Source organism: Ammospiza nelsoni, chromosome 1, assembly GCF_027579445.1.
Source record: "Ammospiza nelsoni isolate bAmmNel1 chromosome 1, bAmmNel1.pri, whole genome shotgun sequence".
NCBI classification, from domain to species: domain Eukaryota; kingdom Metazoa; phylum Chordata; class Aves; order Passeriformes; family Passerellidae; genus Ammospiza; species Ammospiza nelsoni.
The window spans coordinates 102,800,767-102,816,537 of record NC_080633.1 but is presented as its reverse complement, the minus strand read 5'-3'; positions in this window follow the sequence as shown (position 1 = coordinate 102,816,537).

The following is a 15,771-nucleotide window of genomic DNA, read 5'->3' as shown; positions in this document are numbered from 1 at the left end:
TCCTCAGGGAGTGTGTGGGGATTGTTTCCTTCTAACACTGAGCCTAAAAAGCTTTTTACACTAAACTCATCAGGTGCTGTGAGGTCCTGTAGTCCCTGGCAGGTTCTTCATGGTGGTCAAAGTAAATGTGTGAGCACGGCAAGCATAAATCACAGGAGTGTCAGCTGCTCCGAAATAGTGGGGGGTTCTTGACTTTCTCGAATCAGAGAAAACATGAAATACTGAAATTATTAGATAGATTGTGGTCACTGAAGGGTGATTTTCCACTGATTTCAATGTGGTGAGGATTTAATACAGTAAATTCCTGATACTGTATTACATCCAGTTAGCACTGTGTCTTTTACCAAAACTAAAATTCATATCAAACGATACTTGATTGTGTCCCTAAACTTTTTAACCTGACTGTAATGGACATTGAGCCAGTGGGTTGAGTTAACAGACCATTTCTTCACAAGTGAACAGGAAATAGGCACACTGGAAATTTGTCTTGTGTCTAATAGTCACAACACAGAATAAAACTGAAACCACTGGCTTACCAAGACATCTTGAATTGTGCACTCTTGTCCTGTCTGTGCTAGAGAAATAGTGACTGTCAAATCAACCTTTCACTAGATTTCTCTTCTCCTTCAGAGCAGAGATACACAACTAATGTCGAGATTTGGTGCTTCTGTTGAAGAAAGATGAGAAGAAGGTGGGAAAACAAAGGACTGGAAGTTAAACTACCCAAATTAAATCTCCTCAGCACAACTTTAGGCCATTTCCTCCTTTTCTGTCACTTGTTACTCCAGAGAAGTGACTGACCCCACCTGGCTATAGCCTCCTTTCAGGTAATTTTTGAGCACAATAAGATCTCCCCTGAGGCTCCTTTTCTCCAGGCTAAAGAACCCCTGCTCCCTCAGCCCATAAGCCTTGTGCTTCAACAGCTTCATTGCCCTTTCCTGGACACTCCAGCATCTCAATGTCTATTTTGTTGTGAAACTGAACACAGAATTCAAAATGACAGAAAGTGGCCCATTGAACACTCAGCAGCTACCTTGGATGCCATCCAGCTCTGTGGACTTGTGTGTGTCTTAACTGGTGTAGCAGGTCACTGACTATTTCCCTTTGGATTGTGAGAGCTTCATTCTGCTCCCCATCCCTGTGTTCCAGCTTAGGGGGCTGGATACCCAAAGAACAACTGGCGTTACTATTAAACACCGAGGCAAAGAGGGCATTAAGTCCCTCAGCCCTTTCCTCATCCTTTGTCACTATGTTTATCCCTGCGTCTTATAAAGGGTGGTAATTCTCCTTAGCCCTCTTTTTGTTGTGATGTAATTATGGAAATGTTTTTAATTGTCTTCTATAGAAATAGCCAGATTAAGTTCTAGCTGGGCCCTGTTGCTTCTGATTTTTTTCTCTAAATAACGTCAACACATCCATATAGTCCTCCTTCATTGCTTGCCCATTCTTCCAAAGGTCACAAACTTTTTTTTCCTGAGTTTCAGCCAAAGCTCTGATCAGCCAGTCCAGTCTTCCCTGCCAGCTCATCTTTCAGCACAAGGGGATGGCCTGCTACTGCAGCTTTAAGATTTCGTTCTGGAAGCATGTCCAGCCTTCTTGGACTCCTTTACCCTTTAAGACTGTCCCCCAAATGGCTCTGTTAACCAGAGATTAATGTAATTTATTTTAATCTGTTGTTTATGTCACCACACTGAAGGAGTAGGAATTTCTGGCAGCAAAGGTTTTGCCTGAATTGGTTTGCCTTTTATCATTCTTGTTTGTGAAAGTGATACCATAAAATGATCATTACTACTTGATCATTACTTCCCGCTAGATTTAAGTTCGAAATTTGGAGGGTCTTTTTGACTTGGGCAAGGATTTTTAGTTCATCCAGTTAGCCCTGGAAGCCAGCATTTTTCTTACAAACTAGTGCTGTTTGTCTAAAGGGGGCTGTTCTGCTGGCTGTCAGTGTGGGCATTAGCTCTGGGGTCCTTTTTGTTCCATGCCATTACTTCTGTGCATCAAATCTCTCTAGTTTGGAAGCTTTGTAGCTGCTACATTTCTGGGGTAGGAAGGAAGGCAAGGTGCACAGGAAAAGGGCAACAGAGCAACCAAACTAGTTTAAAAAGAATGTGAACAAAACTCTTTTCTAGACAGGGAATGGGAAGTGCAGCCTGTTTCCAGCTTGGTCACTTTTCTGTATTGGGAGTTCATTGCCGTGAGTTCATCTCTGCAGTCTGTGAAAGACAAAAAGAAGCTGCCCCAGCCAGCCTGGATTCATTCTCCCCTCTGGTGCTGGCAGTTTCTCACTCAGTGGAAATGGGAGCAGTTTTGCTGAAGCAGAGTCTTTTTCCTCTAATGGAAACATCTCATTGCTCTCCTGATGGCAGCTACAGTCACTCCTTGGGGAGAAAAGGCACAAATACTTGGACTGTGCCTTTCAAATTGCTACCATCTTATACAGATTCTTGATTGTGCTGATTGCACATCTTCCTTTTAAAGTAGTTTAAATGGGTCAGTTATAACGAGATGTTAGTCCTTAGTGTTTTTTATTTCTTGTTGAAAGATGTAAAACCGGTTTGCTTTAGTTTTTAAAGCAATTTAAAATTGAAGTTGAATTTGCTGTTGAATTGAAGTTGAGTTTGTTCTGTCCTAGAATGTGTCAGAACGGCTGCATTAAACACTGTTCACCCTCCTCTTCCTTCTGGCTTCTTAGAACTCTTCAGAGGGTCAGATACAAAGGTGGAATAAAGAAGTTTACATTAAATAGTGAAAAGCTGAGGTGTCAGAGTCCTTATGAGGCTGAAAGGAGGAGTGCTGATCAATGTGAGGTTTTGTGGCACGGCTGGAAATTGCTGCCAGGGCAGGCACTGTTGGGGATTGTCCATTAGGGGTCAGTGGAGCTCTGCCAGTGGAGGAATGTGTTCCCTGCCCTGTGGGATGAGCAATTCCTTCCCCCCGCTCCCTGCCGGGCAAACGCCTCTTCCGTCTGAACTCCTGCTTTTTCCAAAGCAGCAACGTAAAGTGGTGCCTAGCTGTGGGCACTGAAAATATGGCCGAAGAAATGCACGAGGGTGTTGTTTTGGTACAAGGAAGGAAGTACTGAAGTATTGGAAAGACACTTTATTTTCTGTATGCAAAACTGTGCTTTCTTGAGTATCTTTTCTGGCAGAAAAGCTGTTCTTAGCTAACTTCCAGTTAGCTAGCTGCATGATAGATACAATCTGTTTAGTTGTGCTTCTTGATGATCCCCTTCAGTGACTTATTCAACAGTCAGTAAGTATCCAGATGGGCCTTCTTAATTAATTTCCTAATAAATTAATCAAAATGTTAAAAAATAAAAACAAAACAAAAATTAGAAACCACCACCCTCAGTGTGATTTATTACCTTGCTTTTGCTCAGGACTCATAACAATTTTTTTATTCTTAGAATTTCCTGTGGAATCTGTTTTCTGTACTTGATTAAATGGCCTGGAGTGAAACTTTTTCCTTCCAGCTCTGGCCAAAATATAGGTAAACTGTCTCTTGTCAAGGGTGTTTTCCTTAAAATTGTAAAGGTAAACTTTTTATTTTAATGCTGGGTAATATAGAGTCCTGCTTCAATTAATTGTTCCTCAGGGATACTGTTGTGTCACAGAGAATTACAGAGTCACTATTTTAAAACAACATTTTATTTTAGTCTGGCCATGTGCCAGCCCTTACATAAGAATCCAGCTTCCTGTAGATCCTAACAGATAGTTCTGAAAAATTTTGTTTTATTTTGTTTAAAAGTATTAATTTTTATTTCCTTTCCTGAAGATGATTTTGCCTCTTAGAAATGAGAAATCCTGGTTGGTGTTGGCTGATTTTGGTTGTGATGACTGAATTAAGTTGCTTGTTTCAATTAAAGCTGTTATGCTTTCTTCTAACCCAGAGTTCCTTATCATGTTCTCTAAAGCTACCTTATGTTGTATTTAAGGATTATAAAATCTACCATGTGTATCTCAGTATGTTAGTACACACAGTCCCACAGACTCCTGAAGAAAGAAGTCAGGTTTTTTCCTCAGGGATAATGATGCAGATGCACAGTAGCCATGTAAACACAGGCTCTATGGAATTGTCCAAGCTTGCCTGGAAAGAGGGAAGGCAGCAGTGGAAGGCAGTAGAGAGGAGGAAGCCAAAATGTTTTAGCTGCCAAATTATAAAATCATTTTATGCTCCAGGCTTCTGACTTGCTAGTCCTTCTTGCAGGGTACTGCAGCTGCTCCTAATGGGGTTTTAGTGGCCTGTCAGGGGGGAAGGACAAAATCCAAAGAGCTCCAACAACCACTGGAAAGAAGAAGAGACCAGAACATGCATTTGCAGCCAGAGATGACCTCTGGATAAGGGCATTGCTTTGTTTGCTCCAGTACAGATTTGATTTTTAAGAACAGAGAAATGGAAGGGGCTGCTCAGGCCTCATTAACTTAGTCCCCTGTGTTATCAACAAATATAAAATGGAGGCTTTTTCCCCACTGCAATCCTAAAATAGATAAGGATTTACAGAAAATAAAGTTTTTCCCCTGCTGGGCAGGAAGTCTTGATGGTAAACTTCTCTGTCCCTGAGCTGATAAATCATAATAGCAAATTTTTTTCTCAGGAATTTGTCCAATTGCTTGCATTTTTTTAGACCCATGTGGATTATTGATATCTTCAATATACTGTGGTGGTAAGTGCTACATCATAAAAATAGACTATGGGGAAAAGAGCTCTTTTAATTTTGAATTTATCATTCGCTAATTTGTGTCATTCCCCCAGCATTCTCTTACAGGAAGAAACAGTTGAACAATTGTTTCCTTTCTACCATTTCTGTGGTAAAATAACTTCCCATAATTTTAAGATCTTGTATCAAGTGTTTCCATCAGTCATATCCTTTGCAGCCTTGGCAAGTTCTGTTATCTTCAGTTGTTCCTGTTATTGAAGGCATTTCATACCTTTAAACATCCTTTGCCCTCCTTTGTACATCTTTTTTTTTTTATAATCCCTTTTCAAGAGGGCCAGAACTACGTTCAAAAATGTGGTTTCAGCATCAGTTTACACAATACCTTCTTATCATTTAATCAGCAATTTATCCAGAAGAGGAGTTTTGTTCCATGGCATCTTTGTATCTCTAGGAGCCTTCAGCAAGAGATGTGTAGAATGGCTTTTATAAATCCAGGTAAATAAAGTCAAGCTGATTTAATCAGTCTGTGATGGCTGGATATAACAGATATTCTTAGATCCCCAATATTATTTTTCTACATGACTAATGCTCTTTGATTATAGTATCTAACGAGTATCCCAAATTGATGTCTCTCCAGTGTCCCTTAGAGAATTCTCCTCAGTGGAATGTGTGTGAGAGGGAAGAAAAAATGGCTGGTTTTTGTACAAGACATGTATAGTCACCTCTCAAAAGAAAGCACAGGCAAGTTACACTATTTCTGTCACCTTATGTGCAGATTAAAAGCAGTTCAAAAGCTTTGAAAACCTCCACATTGACACATTTAAAAGTTTAAGCTTGGCTACATTTAACATCCAGCACCACTGAGGCTGGATACAAATCTATATCAAAATAACTCCCTTTTGCAGATTTTTGTGAACTCTATGCATCCAGACAAGGATTACTTAAACTGGCAAAAAACACATCTTAATTAAAATCAGTTTGTTATTCTCAAAGTTGTGTTATAAGCAAAAATGGGGACATGCCTTATTTGAGAAGCCAAGAATTTAATGTTCATGTAACTGAAATTTCAGTAGACTTAAATAAAATGCAATAAATGGTTACAAAGATTTTACTCCAGTTACGAAGTTTCACAGTCCCTATTATCCAACTAAATTAATACTTCTCACTGTATGAAAAATAATCAATTTAAAGTGTTGCAGAGAAAGGCACACAAGCACATGCACACACACTGAGTGGGGTGTGGTGTTTATGACTGGGTTTTCCCCTCTTCCTTGCCAAGACGAATGTGATGTTGGCAACTTCTTCCTCACTCTAGGTTCCACATGGGGCTATTTTCATTAGCATATGTTTGCTGATACTTGAATGGACCTTGCTTTTTTTCACTGCTCTGCAAGTGCATCTCGTCTGCATTTGCAATATACAGTGCATTTTACATGTGTTGGATAATGCCGTCTGCTCTCTTGTGCTCCTAACACTAGTTTTGCCCAACTACAAGTTGTGAGTATTTTTCTTTAATTTACCATTGATGAGTATTTGCATTCTAAGTGTGATTCCAAGCCCCCTCTTGTCAACCCCGGCCTGTATTTGTCTAGACCACATCCAGTATTCCCCCTTTGAAGGCCTTACTGTTATTCCTGTATAATTGCACTGGCTGCTGTATGTGTGAGTCGCAAATGCATCTTTCTGCATAGAATAACCAGCTGCCACTGCTGTCTCTACAAAAACTATTACATCATGTGATTAAAATAAGCAAAAGTGATTAAAATAAGCAAAAGTACATAGAATGGGAGTAGCTGTCAGATCACTAGGAAAGAAAAAGTTGTTGCAGCTAAGCAAGCTAGACCAAGGTTACCAGTCAGGCTGAGACAAGTTCAGCCAAAGAGGAGAACCAGAAAACTACTGTAATAAACATCAGATTAAAGAGGCATCATTTACAACAAAAGATTAGCAAAAAAACTTGCTGTTTTCTATACATAGCTGTAGATCCAAATTAAAACAGGAGAAGGTTGTATATGCTTATGTTATGGATGCCGTGCCAATCTTAACAAGTGATGTGATCCAAAATGAGCAGTTCTGCTGCAATGAGTTGGTGCTGGACCTTGCCAGGGAAGGGGTTGCTCAGGGTTTGCTGTAGTCTGGCCTTGGGCAGCAGCTGGGATCCTAATCCCATAGCAATTGGGATTTGCTACCTGTGCTCCTAAAGAGCAACTTCTGCTTTAGGCTCCTTGAGTAGATATCCTCTTCATGTTCTCCAGCACAGTTTTGTGACATGAACCAGAGTGCAGCAAGAGGGAATGGTCCTGATCTGAATGAAAATGCCCATGTAGGTATGCCTTGTATGGGTTCAAAACCATGGTAAATCAAACTTTTAAGTGACATTTTTTACTTACTGGAGCATTTCCCAGCAGTGAAGGAAGAAATTAAGAAATTAGGACTGGAACCAGGAAGCTAAGCAAAGCATGTGAAATGTGAGAGGGATATGAGGTTTCATGATAAATGCACTCAGGCAACCAGTGAGATACTTCTGCAAGGGCCATGACAAGATATGAAATGTAGCTGCAAGAGACCAGGATCATCTACACATAGATCAAGCTGAAAAATGGAGAAGTGCTGTCTGCAAGCCTGGATACACTCATGCTTCAGTGGAAGGAAAAAAATGGAAAGTAACAATGTTGAAAGACAAGCACACTTCAAGTTAAATCTCATTCTGTTAGGCCAGTCCATACTTGTAATGTCTTGATCTCTTTCATGACAGCTGGGGCAGGAGACACTAGGCTATATAAAATGCTAACCAGCATCTTGAATTACAAAAGGCAGGGAGAAAAGATCTGATTCTGTGGTGAAACCATCCACTCAGAAAATGCTTTTCACTGCAAAAGTAATAACTGCATGCTATTAGCTGTAATCGTAAACCTAAGCTAATATAATGTTGTTTTTATTCCCACTGAGTGTTTTCCTGTGAGCCTGGTCTTTTACATCTTCTTAATCCCTTCACATGCTACTTCATGCATTTTCCTTTCTAATGCTCTGCTTTTCTACCTGCTGTCTGTGTGCCACATGCAATTTTAGTGAGCGTGCAGGATTATCTATTTAGCAGTAGCTAGCACTGGCTGGCATTTGCATGCTACCTCTTTTCAATTCAATTACTGACTGTGCACAGGGCAGTAATTGCAGTTTCACAAAGCTGAGGTTAATGAGTAAATTGAGTTTTATGTCTTCCTGGGTCATAAGATAAAAATTATGGATAAAATGTATTTGTGTAGGAGAGATTTTAATAGTGGTGGTTGTGCCAGACTGTGCTGAAAGCTCATAAGGAAAGTTTAGGTGTCTGCTGAAATAGAAAATGTAATTGATAATGAAACTCAAAGGAGGATGGAAGAGAGCTATTCTGTACAGTTCAACTTCTCTTTTTCCTGTAAATGGACACAGCACGCAATTTGGCCAGTGATAAAAACTGAACTTCAGTTTTTCTGCAGTAAGACCAACTTTTGCTAGGCACTGCACAGCTCTAAGTAAGCATCATAAGTAAATATCAGTGTTTGAGAGACAAAAAAAAAACAAAAAAAGGGGTTTGTCTGATGAAGGAGTCTAAATTAAAATTAGGTATTTCCTTCCAGGTGCCTGCCCATCTCTGGATAGGTCAAAAAGCAATCCCTACAGAACACCAGTTATCAGTTTGATCAACAGGCATCAGGGCTCTTTAATTGAAGCAGTCATCCAGTTCTAATCAGCTGCCATCTACAAACTGAATTCCTATTGAATTAATATGGAGCTCTTTTGTATGTTTCAGAAAAAGTCTAACTTGTTTGATCTCTTCCATGAGAAGAAGAGGAGGTTAGGCTGCAGTGATGGCTTTCTCAGAGCAGTGTGCCTTTTAAGGTCCACATCTCCCTCCTGTAGCAAAACAGAAGACTAATTAAGAGAAATAAGAGATAGAAGCAAATGTGGGTAGGTGTGTGGGACAGTCAAACCTCATGTCTCAAGTGCTGCACACCAGGCAGTAACTCAGCTGGGAGTCAGATCTGTCCTGCCTTGCTTGGGCCACTCAGTGCTTAATGCTATCCTTCCTTCCTTGGATCCCCTCACCCTCCTGTGAGGAGCTTCAGCAAAGATGAGCCTGTGTCCTTCCTCCTCTGGCACACTGCAATAGCACAACTGGACAGCCTCATCTCTGATCTCCCTTGAAAGCTCCTGATTAGAAAATGTCTCAGCCATGGCTAGCGCCTTGACTCTCCTCAGTGCATGACCCATCGTGTCCCCTTCCATCTCATTTTACCCTATACAAAGCTGTGTTAGTGAGGGCTCAGGAGCTCAGTAACCACTCAGGGCTTCTACCACTCCATGTGCCCGGCCACTTGCAACTTTAGGGAAGAGAATTGCAGGAGTGTTTGAGGAGAAAATAGAGAGAAAATGGAAAATGGGTGGGAGTATGTCACAAGTAGATTGGATTTGCATGGGAGAGTGGAAGTGGAAGAGAAAAGGAAGAAGACATGAGACTAGTCAAGCAAATATTGATGAGGAAATTGTCCTCCTGAGTATTAAACCTGTATTGTCAGGCTGTCAGATTTAGTGGGGGAAGTGCCTGCCTTGTCAGTGCTAGCTGGGCTCCTGGTGTGCCCAGATGAGCCATCAAAGCAGCCTCTTGCCAGTCAGAAGGGAGCTGGCTGAGCCCTGTGCAAGTGGCACACCAGCAAGCAGGGCTCAGACCCTTGGATCAGCATCCAAGGAGCTGTCCCATGAAAGTCCCATGCACACAAGGACCTACAGGAGAGCACTGCCAGGAGCCTCCAGAGCACTACTGCAGTGGGAGCAGAAGAATTAGAAGGAATGGAAAGAAGGAAGGAAGAAAGAAGCAGACAGGCTGAAATGGAAGAAACTGATAATATTAAAAGCATAGTCTAGATCTTGCCAACAAAATCATTAGCATATGAGTGGAAGCATCCTTCAACTAGAAATGGTCTGTATGTACTTTGTTTCTGAAATATATAACATGTCAGGCTACTTTTTTGGTGAACAGAAAACTTCAGCCCTCAGCTTTTGTTGAAACTATGTCAACTACAGCAGCAAAACCTCTTTTTCTAGCGTTGCAATATTTGACATGACAATCCAAGTGATGTGCAAGACAGTAGAACCAAAGGGGAGATGCATTAATGTAGGTAAGTATTTTCTGCATTTTTTGTCCTGGTTTCAGCTGGGACAAAGTTAATTTTCTTCCTAGTAATTGGTACGGTGCTCTGTTTTGGATTTAGTATGACAGTAACATTGAAAACACACTGCTGTTTCCCATTGTTGCTGAGCAATTTACAGCACTTTTTAGCTTCTTGTGCCCTGGCAGTGAGAAGGCTGGAGAGGCACAAGCTGGGAGGGGACATAGCTTGGACAGCTGACCCCAGCTGACCCAAGGAATATCCCACACCATATGGCATCATGCTCTGTATATGAACTGGGGGGAGAACTGACTGGTACCACTTGGTGGTGAGCTAGCACATTGTGCAACACTTGATTTGGATATTCAAATTATTTTATATTATAATTATTATTCATTTTCTGCCCCGTGAAACTGTCTTTATCACAACCCATGAGTCTGAGTCTTCCTCCTCTCTCTCCCCCATCCCACTGGCAGGGGGCAGTGGCTGAGGGCTGTGTAGTGGTTAGCTGCCAGCTGGAGGTAAACCACAACAATTGGATGAACCTACTTAATGCCCATTGCATTATACCCTTTTCTTCCTCCCCTGTGGATACACAAGCACCTAAGCATATGTCAGGTAGTCTGAAAATGTCGCTGGCATTGAGAAGGGCAGTGTCCCTGACCCCTTGCCTCTGGCAGAGCTGTAACTTAGAAGTCTCTCAAATTATGAACTGGAATAATGAGAGCACTTTCTCCCATTTGTTTATATTTTATGGTAATGCAGCCTAACAAAGGTATATCCTGGTATTTCTTTGCCTCCATACCCATTTTTTGCTAATTTCCACATAATATTACCTATATTCCACGCTTCTTCTGGTCAGATGAGAGTGATCTCTCATAAGGACTAATAGTTATTTTCTAGGGACTTCCAGAACCATATTTCCTAATATTTCCATAACCAAGATGGATGTTTCTAAGGGAATAACTACATGAGTGCTTGCAGCTGTGTTCAAAACATAGTGCAGCCAAAGTCTGTTGTGAGTGCACATTACACACCCAGAATTCAGTTCCAGACAGTGTTGGGGCTGCATTTTAAGAGATCATTTTAGTTCCTAGGCCTCTTAATGCTAATAAAATTTCTTGCTGTTGCAGGATTAGTCAATGGCAAAACCCATCTGAAAGATGATTTTTTTCTCCCACTGAAATTGTGGGTGGAGATCTGGGTTTGCATCCTTACTCTCTTAACTATTCTTTATTCCTGGCCAAAGCAGAATTGGTTGGGATTGTGATCCTGATCCTCTTTAAATACCCATTTAATGTGTTCTGTTTTTCTCATTATAGGAACAAATTTCAGATCTGAGATTTGGGTGTCTCCATAGCTCTTTCCTAGGCTCTACATTATTATGTTAGCTTGTGGCTCTAGTCCTGAAAAAGAATGTAATTTCATCCTCACATTTCAAAAGGTTAATCTCTTCTCATTAACAATAAGGGGTCACATCACGTGGCTGGAAAATAAAAAGTAGCATACATCTGAATTTCCTACCCATGTGAGCAGTGGAAAAATGAACAGGAGTGGGAAGGAGTCATCACATCATATACCAACTCATCTAAATCTGGATGCCTAAATTAGGTTCCTCCACCAAGTGGAATCAGAACGAGTAATCTCTGTCACTGTTAGGAAAGCCAAGAGAGATTAGGCTCTAATTTATTTAGCAAAATATTTGATTGTATTTTATTATGAGTTGAATATCTTATAAAGATGCTCTGATTATCTTGCCTTCTTCCCAGCCTCTCAGCCTCTTAAACTCCTAACTTACTGATCCTGCTGAACTTTCAGAAATACACCAGAAGCATTTCTCCTGAGCTCTAGAGCTCAACAGGAAACAACGGAGAAATTTGAAGAAAGCCAAGACAAAAAATGTTCAGAAAAAAATTCCAGAGGTGAAGAGGAGGAGCTGGAAATGTGTGTCACAGCCACAACAGTAGCTGCAGCTCTCACCCCACATGGGCTGTGAGAACTTAATTGGAGCAAAATTGTCCACGCACTTAATAAATACTTGGGTTGAAGGGCTGAAGAAGGCCATGTTTTAAAGACCTAACTGCAGGCAATTGATTGAGATGGGGCTAATGAGGTTTTCTAGGGGGCAAAAGTGTGACTCCAGCAGAGCCGTAGAGGCAGGAGCTGTCATGGGAAGGGCCACCAAGCCCTTGGTCCTCACAAGTGGATGCCCAGCATCCCCTGTGGGGCTGTAAGGGCTCCACTGCTGCAACAGCCTTCCTGCCATTGGCTTCAGCAGCCTAAATGTTGCAGGAACCTTTAATCTGAGCCTAGCTAGATGAAAGCAGTCACACGTGTAACTAGCAATGCCGTAATGGCAGCTTTGATTACAGTGTAGGTATCTTCAAAAATAGATGATCTTGGGAATCAAGGTCAAGATGTGATTATGAGAATTACAGGCTTTCCTAAAAGTGCTGAGGAAAACAAAAAACGCAAACTGAGAAACGTATTGATTCTTCCATTTTAACCCTGATGACCAGCTACATCAAACTGATCTGCCGGGAGCCATCACTGACAAATCCACAATAAAAGGAACACGGCGTGGATCGGCAGCAGACATCAGAAACCTTCCCAGAGGAGAGGTAAGGAATGCAGAGCTGCCCTTGTCGCTTCTCCTTTGGTAAATGACTACTCAAAAACCCTAATTAAGTTTCCATCTTTAAAATGTGATTTCCATTTGGTCCCTGAGGTTTAAAAATAGTGAAAAGATTTCAGCAATTGATGACACTCTCAGTTGTACTAAATTAGAGCACAGAGGAGCTAGGAGTTGCTGCTGGTGGTGTCGTGTAGTAATGGTATCTCCTTTTCTTCTTGCCCTTGCACCAGGTTGCTGTTCCCCAACACCATGCTCCCGGGCAGCAGCCACATACCAGAGAGGCAAATCACACTCCAGTGGTGCTTGGTGGTCAGAGTAAGTTTTTTATCACTTTTGACTTCATCTAGCCCTTGAATTCCTTCATTCAGCCTTGCCCACGCTTCCAATCTTCTCTCACAGGCTTGGGGAAAGAGGTAACAATTTTGCCTTTGTGGATGTTTTTGACAACAGCTTAACTTTACTGACCACTATGGAAATTCTCTAGATTTGCACTGCTGTGAACTAAACTGGGCTCTGGGGATCCATGTGTGTGGGTTATAGACTCCTTAATTGCATGTGGGCAGCATTGTCCTCTGACTCAGAAATATCTTTTCCTTGGGAAAAAAATAATATACTCCCAAAAAATTATTGTTGTTCTCCATTCACAGACTTGATCTCTTTAACATTGCACTGCATTTGTCTTCACAAAATTTATTGGATTTATGGCAAAAAAGGCTATTAGTTGTTTCCACTGAAATATGTGAGTGATAAACACATCTTTTATTCTTTACAGATATGAGAATTCTTTAAAAATCCATTTCTCACACTGTTATACTCCTATACAGTAATTGGCCATGTTTTTGATTGAACAGTCCCTGATTCAAGAGCATCTCACCTGCTCTTAATACGAAGGCAATAAAAACGTAGCTGTGTGATGTGTTTCTGGCACAGCTTCAGCTTTTCCACATTACTTAAATCGTGACCATATATTCCAGTTAGCTTAGGCTTCAGGCTTTAAAAGCTCAATGTGAGTAATGAAGGGAAAGCAATCTGATTAGCTGGTGGAGCTGACTAAAAGGCACCTTCATTACAAAGGAGCTTAAAAAAGGAGTAAAACTACATGAAATGGATTAAAGGTATAATAATAATGATAGTATCAAACAGTATAACAAAGAAAAATATCTGCATTCAACTGATATTAATATTTAATAGATGGTACAGGCATGACCATGGCTTTATGTTCTTCTGTTTTAATGATCTTTACCACAGCTTGAGGTCCTTTGTCTTGTCCCCTTCTACTGACATCAGCTGGAGGAGACAAAGATTAAAACAAGGGTAATTTCCCCATGGTCTTTGCTTGGCACAATTTCTGCTTTGCTCAGCCATGAACTGAAGTTTAAAGGATGAAGTGCTGTCACTCAGGCTGATTCTGCCCTCCACCCCATCTTACCAGGGTTAACCACTCAGCCAGTCACCGCAGAAACACGTGACTCCTCTGCTACCCCACAGCATCATATTGGGAACGGCACCATAATCTCATTAGGAGGTTGAATTTGCCATTGAAGCTTGAATTCCCATAACAGGAGGGGAGTGGACTAATGCAATTAAGCAAATTAGTGTTTTGAGCCACTGCATGGTATCTGTCCAATACCATGAGCAAAGACTAGGTAGCTTTCTTCCCCTCCTGAAAATAAAAGTCAACAAAACCAATACTCCAGTCCTCTCCCCACAGGATGTTCAGAGAAATACTGTAGCCCCCTCTCAGCTGTAAAGGTCTTTACAAATGGGAAGAAAATTTTTCACTTGACCTAAAACCAGAATTGCTTGCCTTTGTTTTTCCCAGTGCTCAGATCCCAGTGGTTCTGATTATTTTTTTCAGTGTAATGTTTATGCTTCTAAAGGTAAAGTAAGTAAAACCAGAACATTTTCTTTTGCTCTTTTCTCATGGTATGTGACAGTAGTTACCAGATCAGAACAAAACTCCTGTTGATTTCAAATCTATTTTGATGTGAAGTGTTTCTTAAGTGCTATGAATAACTTTTAAAATACACTAGATTTTCAAGAGATAATTCCGGTATATTCAGTAATTCTCTAGAAATGCAGATTATTAATTGCCTAAAGCAGTGCTTTTCTGCCTTTTGTTGAGGGGTTTTGAGGCTAATCCAGTTCCCTCCTCTCTCCCTCACCCTGCCAAGTAAACAAAGCGGCAAAAGCGGACTGTAGCAAGAATCAGGAACCATAAATCTTTGAATAATATCCTGGCACATGGGTTTCAAAAGCAACATATTTCCCTGAGAGCCCAGGGGAGAGTGCGAGGGAGACAGGGAAGGAAGGGAGCAGTGGTACCCTCCTGAGGATGATGCTGCTGTCTCCATCCCAGCATTTCTTCCTGGGGAGGAAGAAGCTGGGATCTGGGATGGCATGGGTAGGATGTAGGAGCCTCTTACGCATATCAATTACCGAGGAGGTTACGCCGCTGGCTGCCTGCCGTCTTCATCTTTGAATGAGAAAGGCAGGAATAACAAGTGCATTTTAGTGGATGTTATTGTGCTACCACTCATCTCCTCACAAACAAATCCCAGTCTGCCACCAGGCACTGCAGTCAGAAGGAGTGGAAGCATGGGTTATTACTAAATAAGGGCATTGGCTATGCACTCAGCTTTATATAATACATGGTTCCTACCCTAAGCTGCTTAAAAAATAGATGTATATTATGTAGGCAGTATACATAGTCCCAAAGGATAGTGTAATCTTAGCATTTTTTCCTGAAAATGCGAGGGACTTCAAGACTGAGTCAGTGCTGAGAATATCTGTCACAAGCTTGAAAATAGAACATAGCGTAGATAATGCTGTGGTTATTTGAAAAGTGTCACGAAGCTGAGTATTTCAGTGGCCACAAACTCCCAAAATGTCAGAGTTGAGCTGGTACTGAAGAGACACTGATATGTGCTGAAACAGAAAATACAGGACTGAGTCTCACAAACAAAATGAGCTCTGCACTGTGATGGCAATAGCCATACAGTTTGGATTAAAGTATTTTGATATTTATGGTATCAGATCAGATAAGGACAAATTTAAAAAAAAATCATGTTTTTAAATATTGTTTTTCCTCCTGGTACCATTACAAAACAGAATCAGGGGTTGAATCACTTTCCTATGTGAGTTCTTATGTAACACTGTAAAGTAGTCCTGTTTTGCCTATTTGGTTTTTCCCTTTTATCGTGTTTGGATTTAAATGTAGCCCTAATCCTGCATATCCTGCTTTGAAAAGCTTAGATCTGTAATGCATTGTATGGTATTCTTTAAAAGGCTTTGCTCTTTACTGTGTGGTAGCCTTGAGTTAACAATAC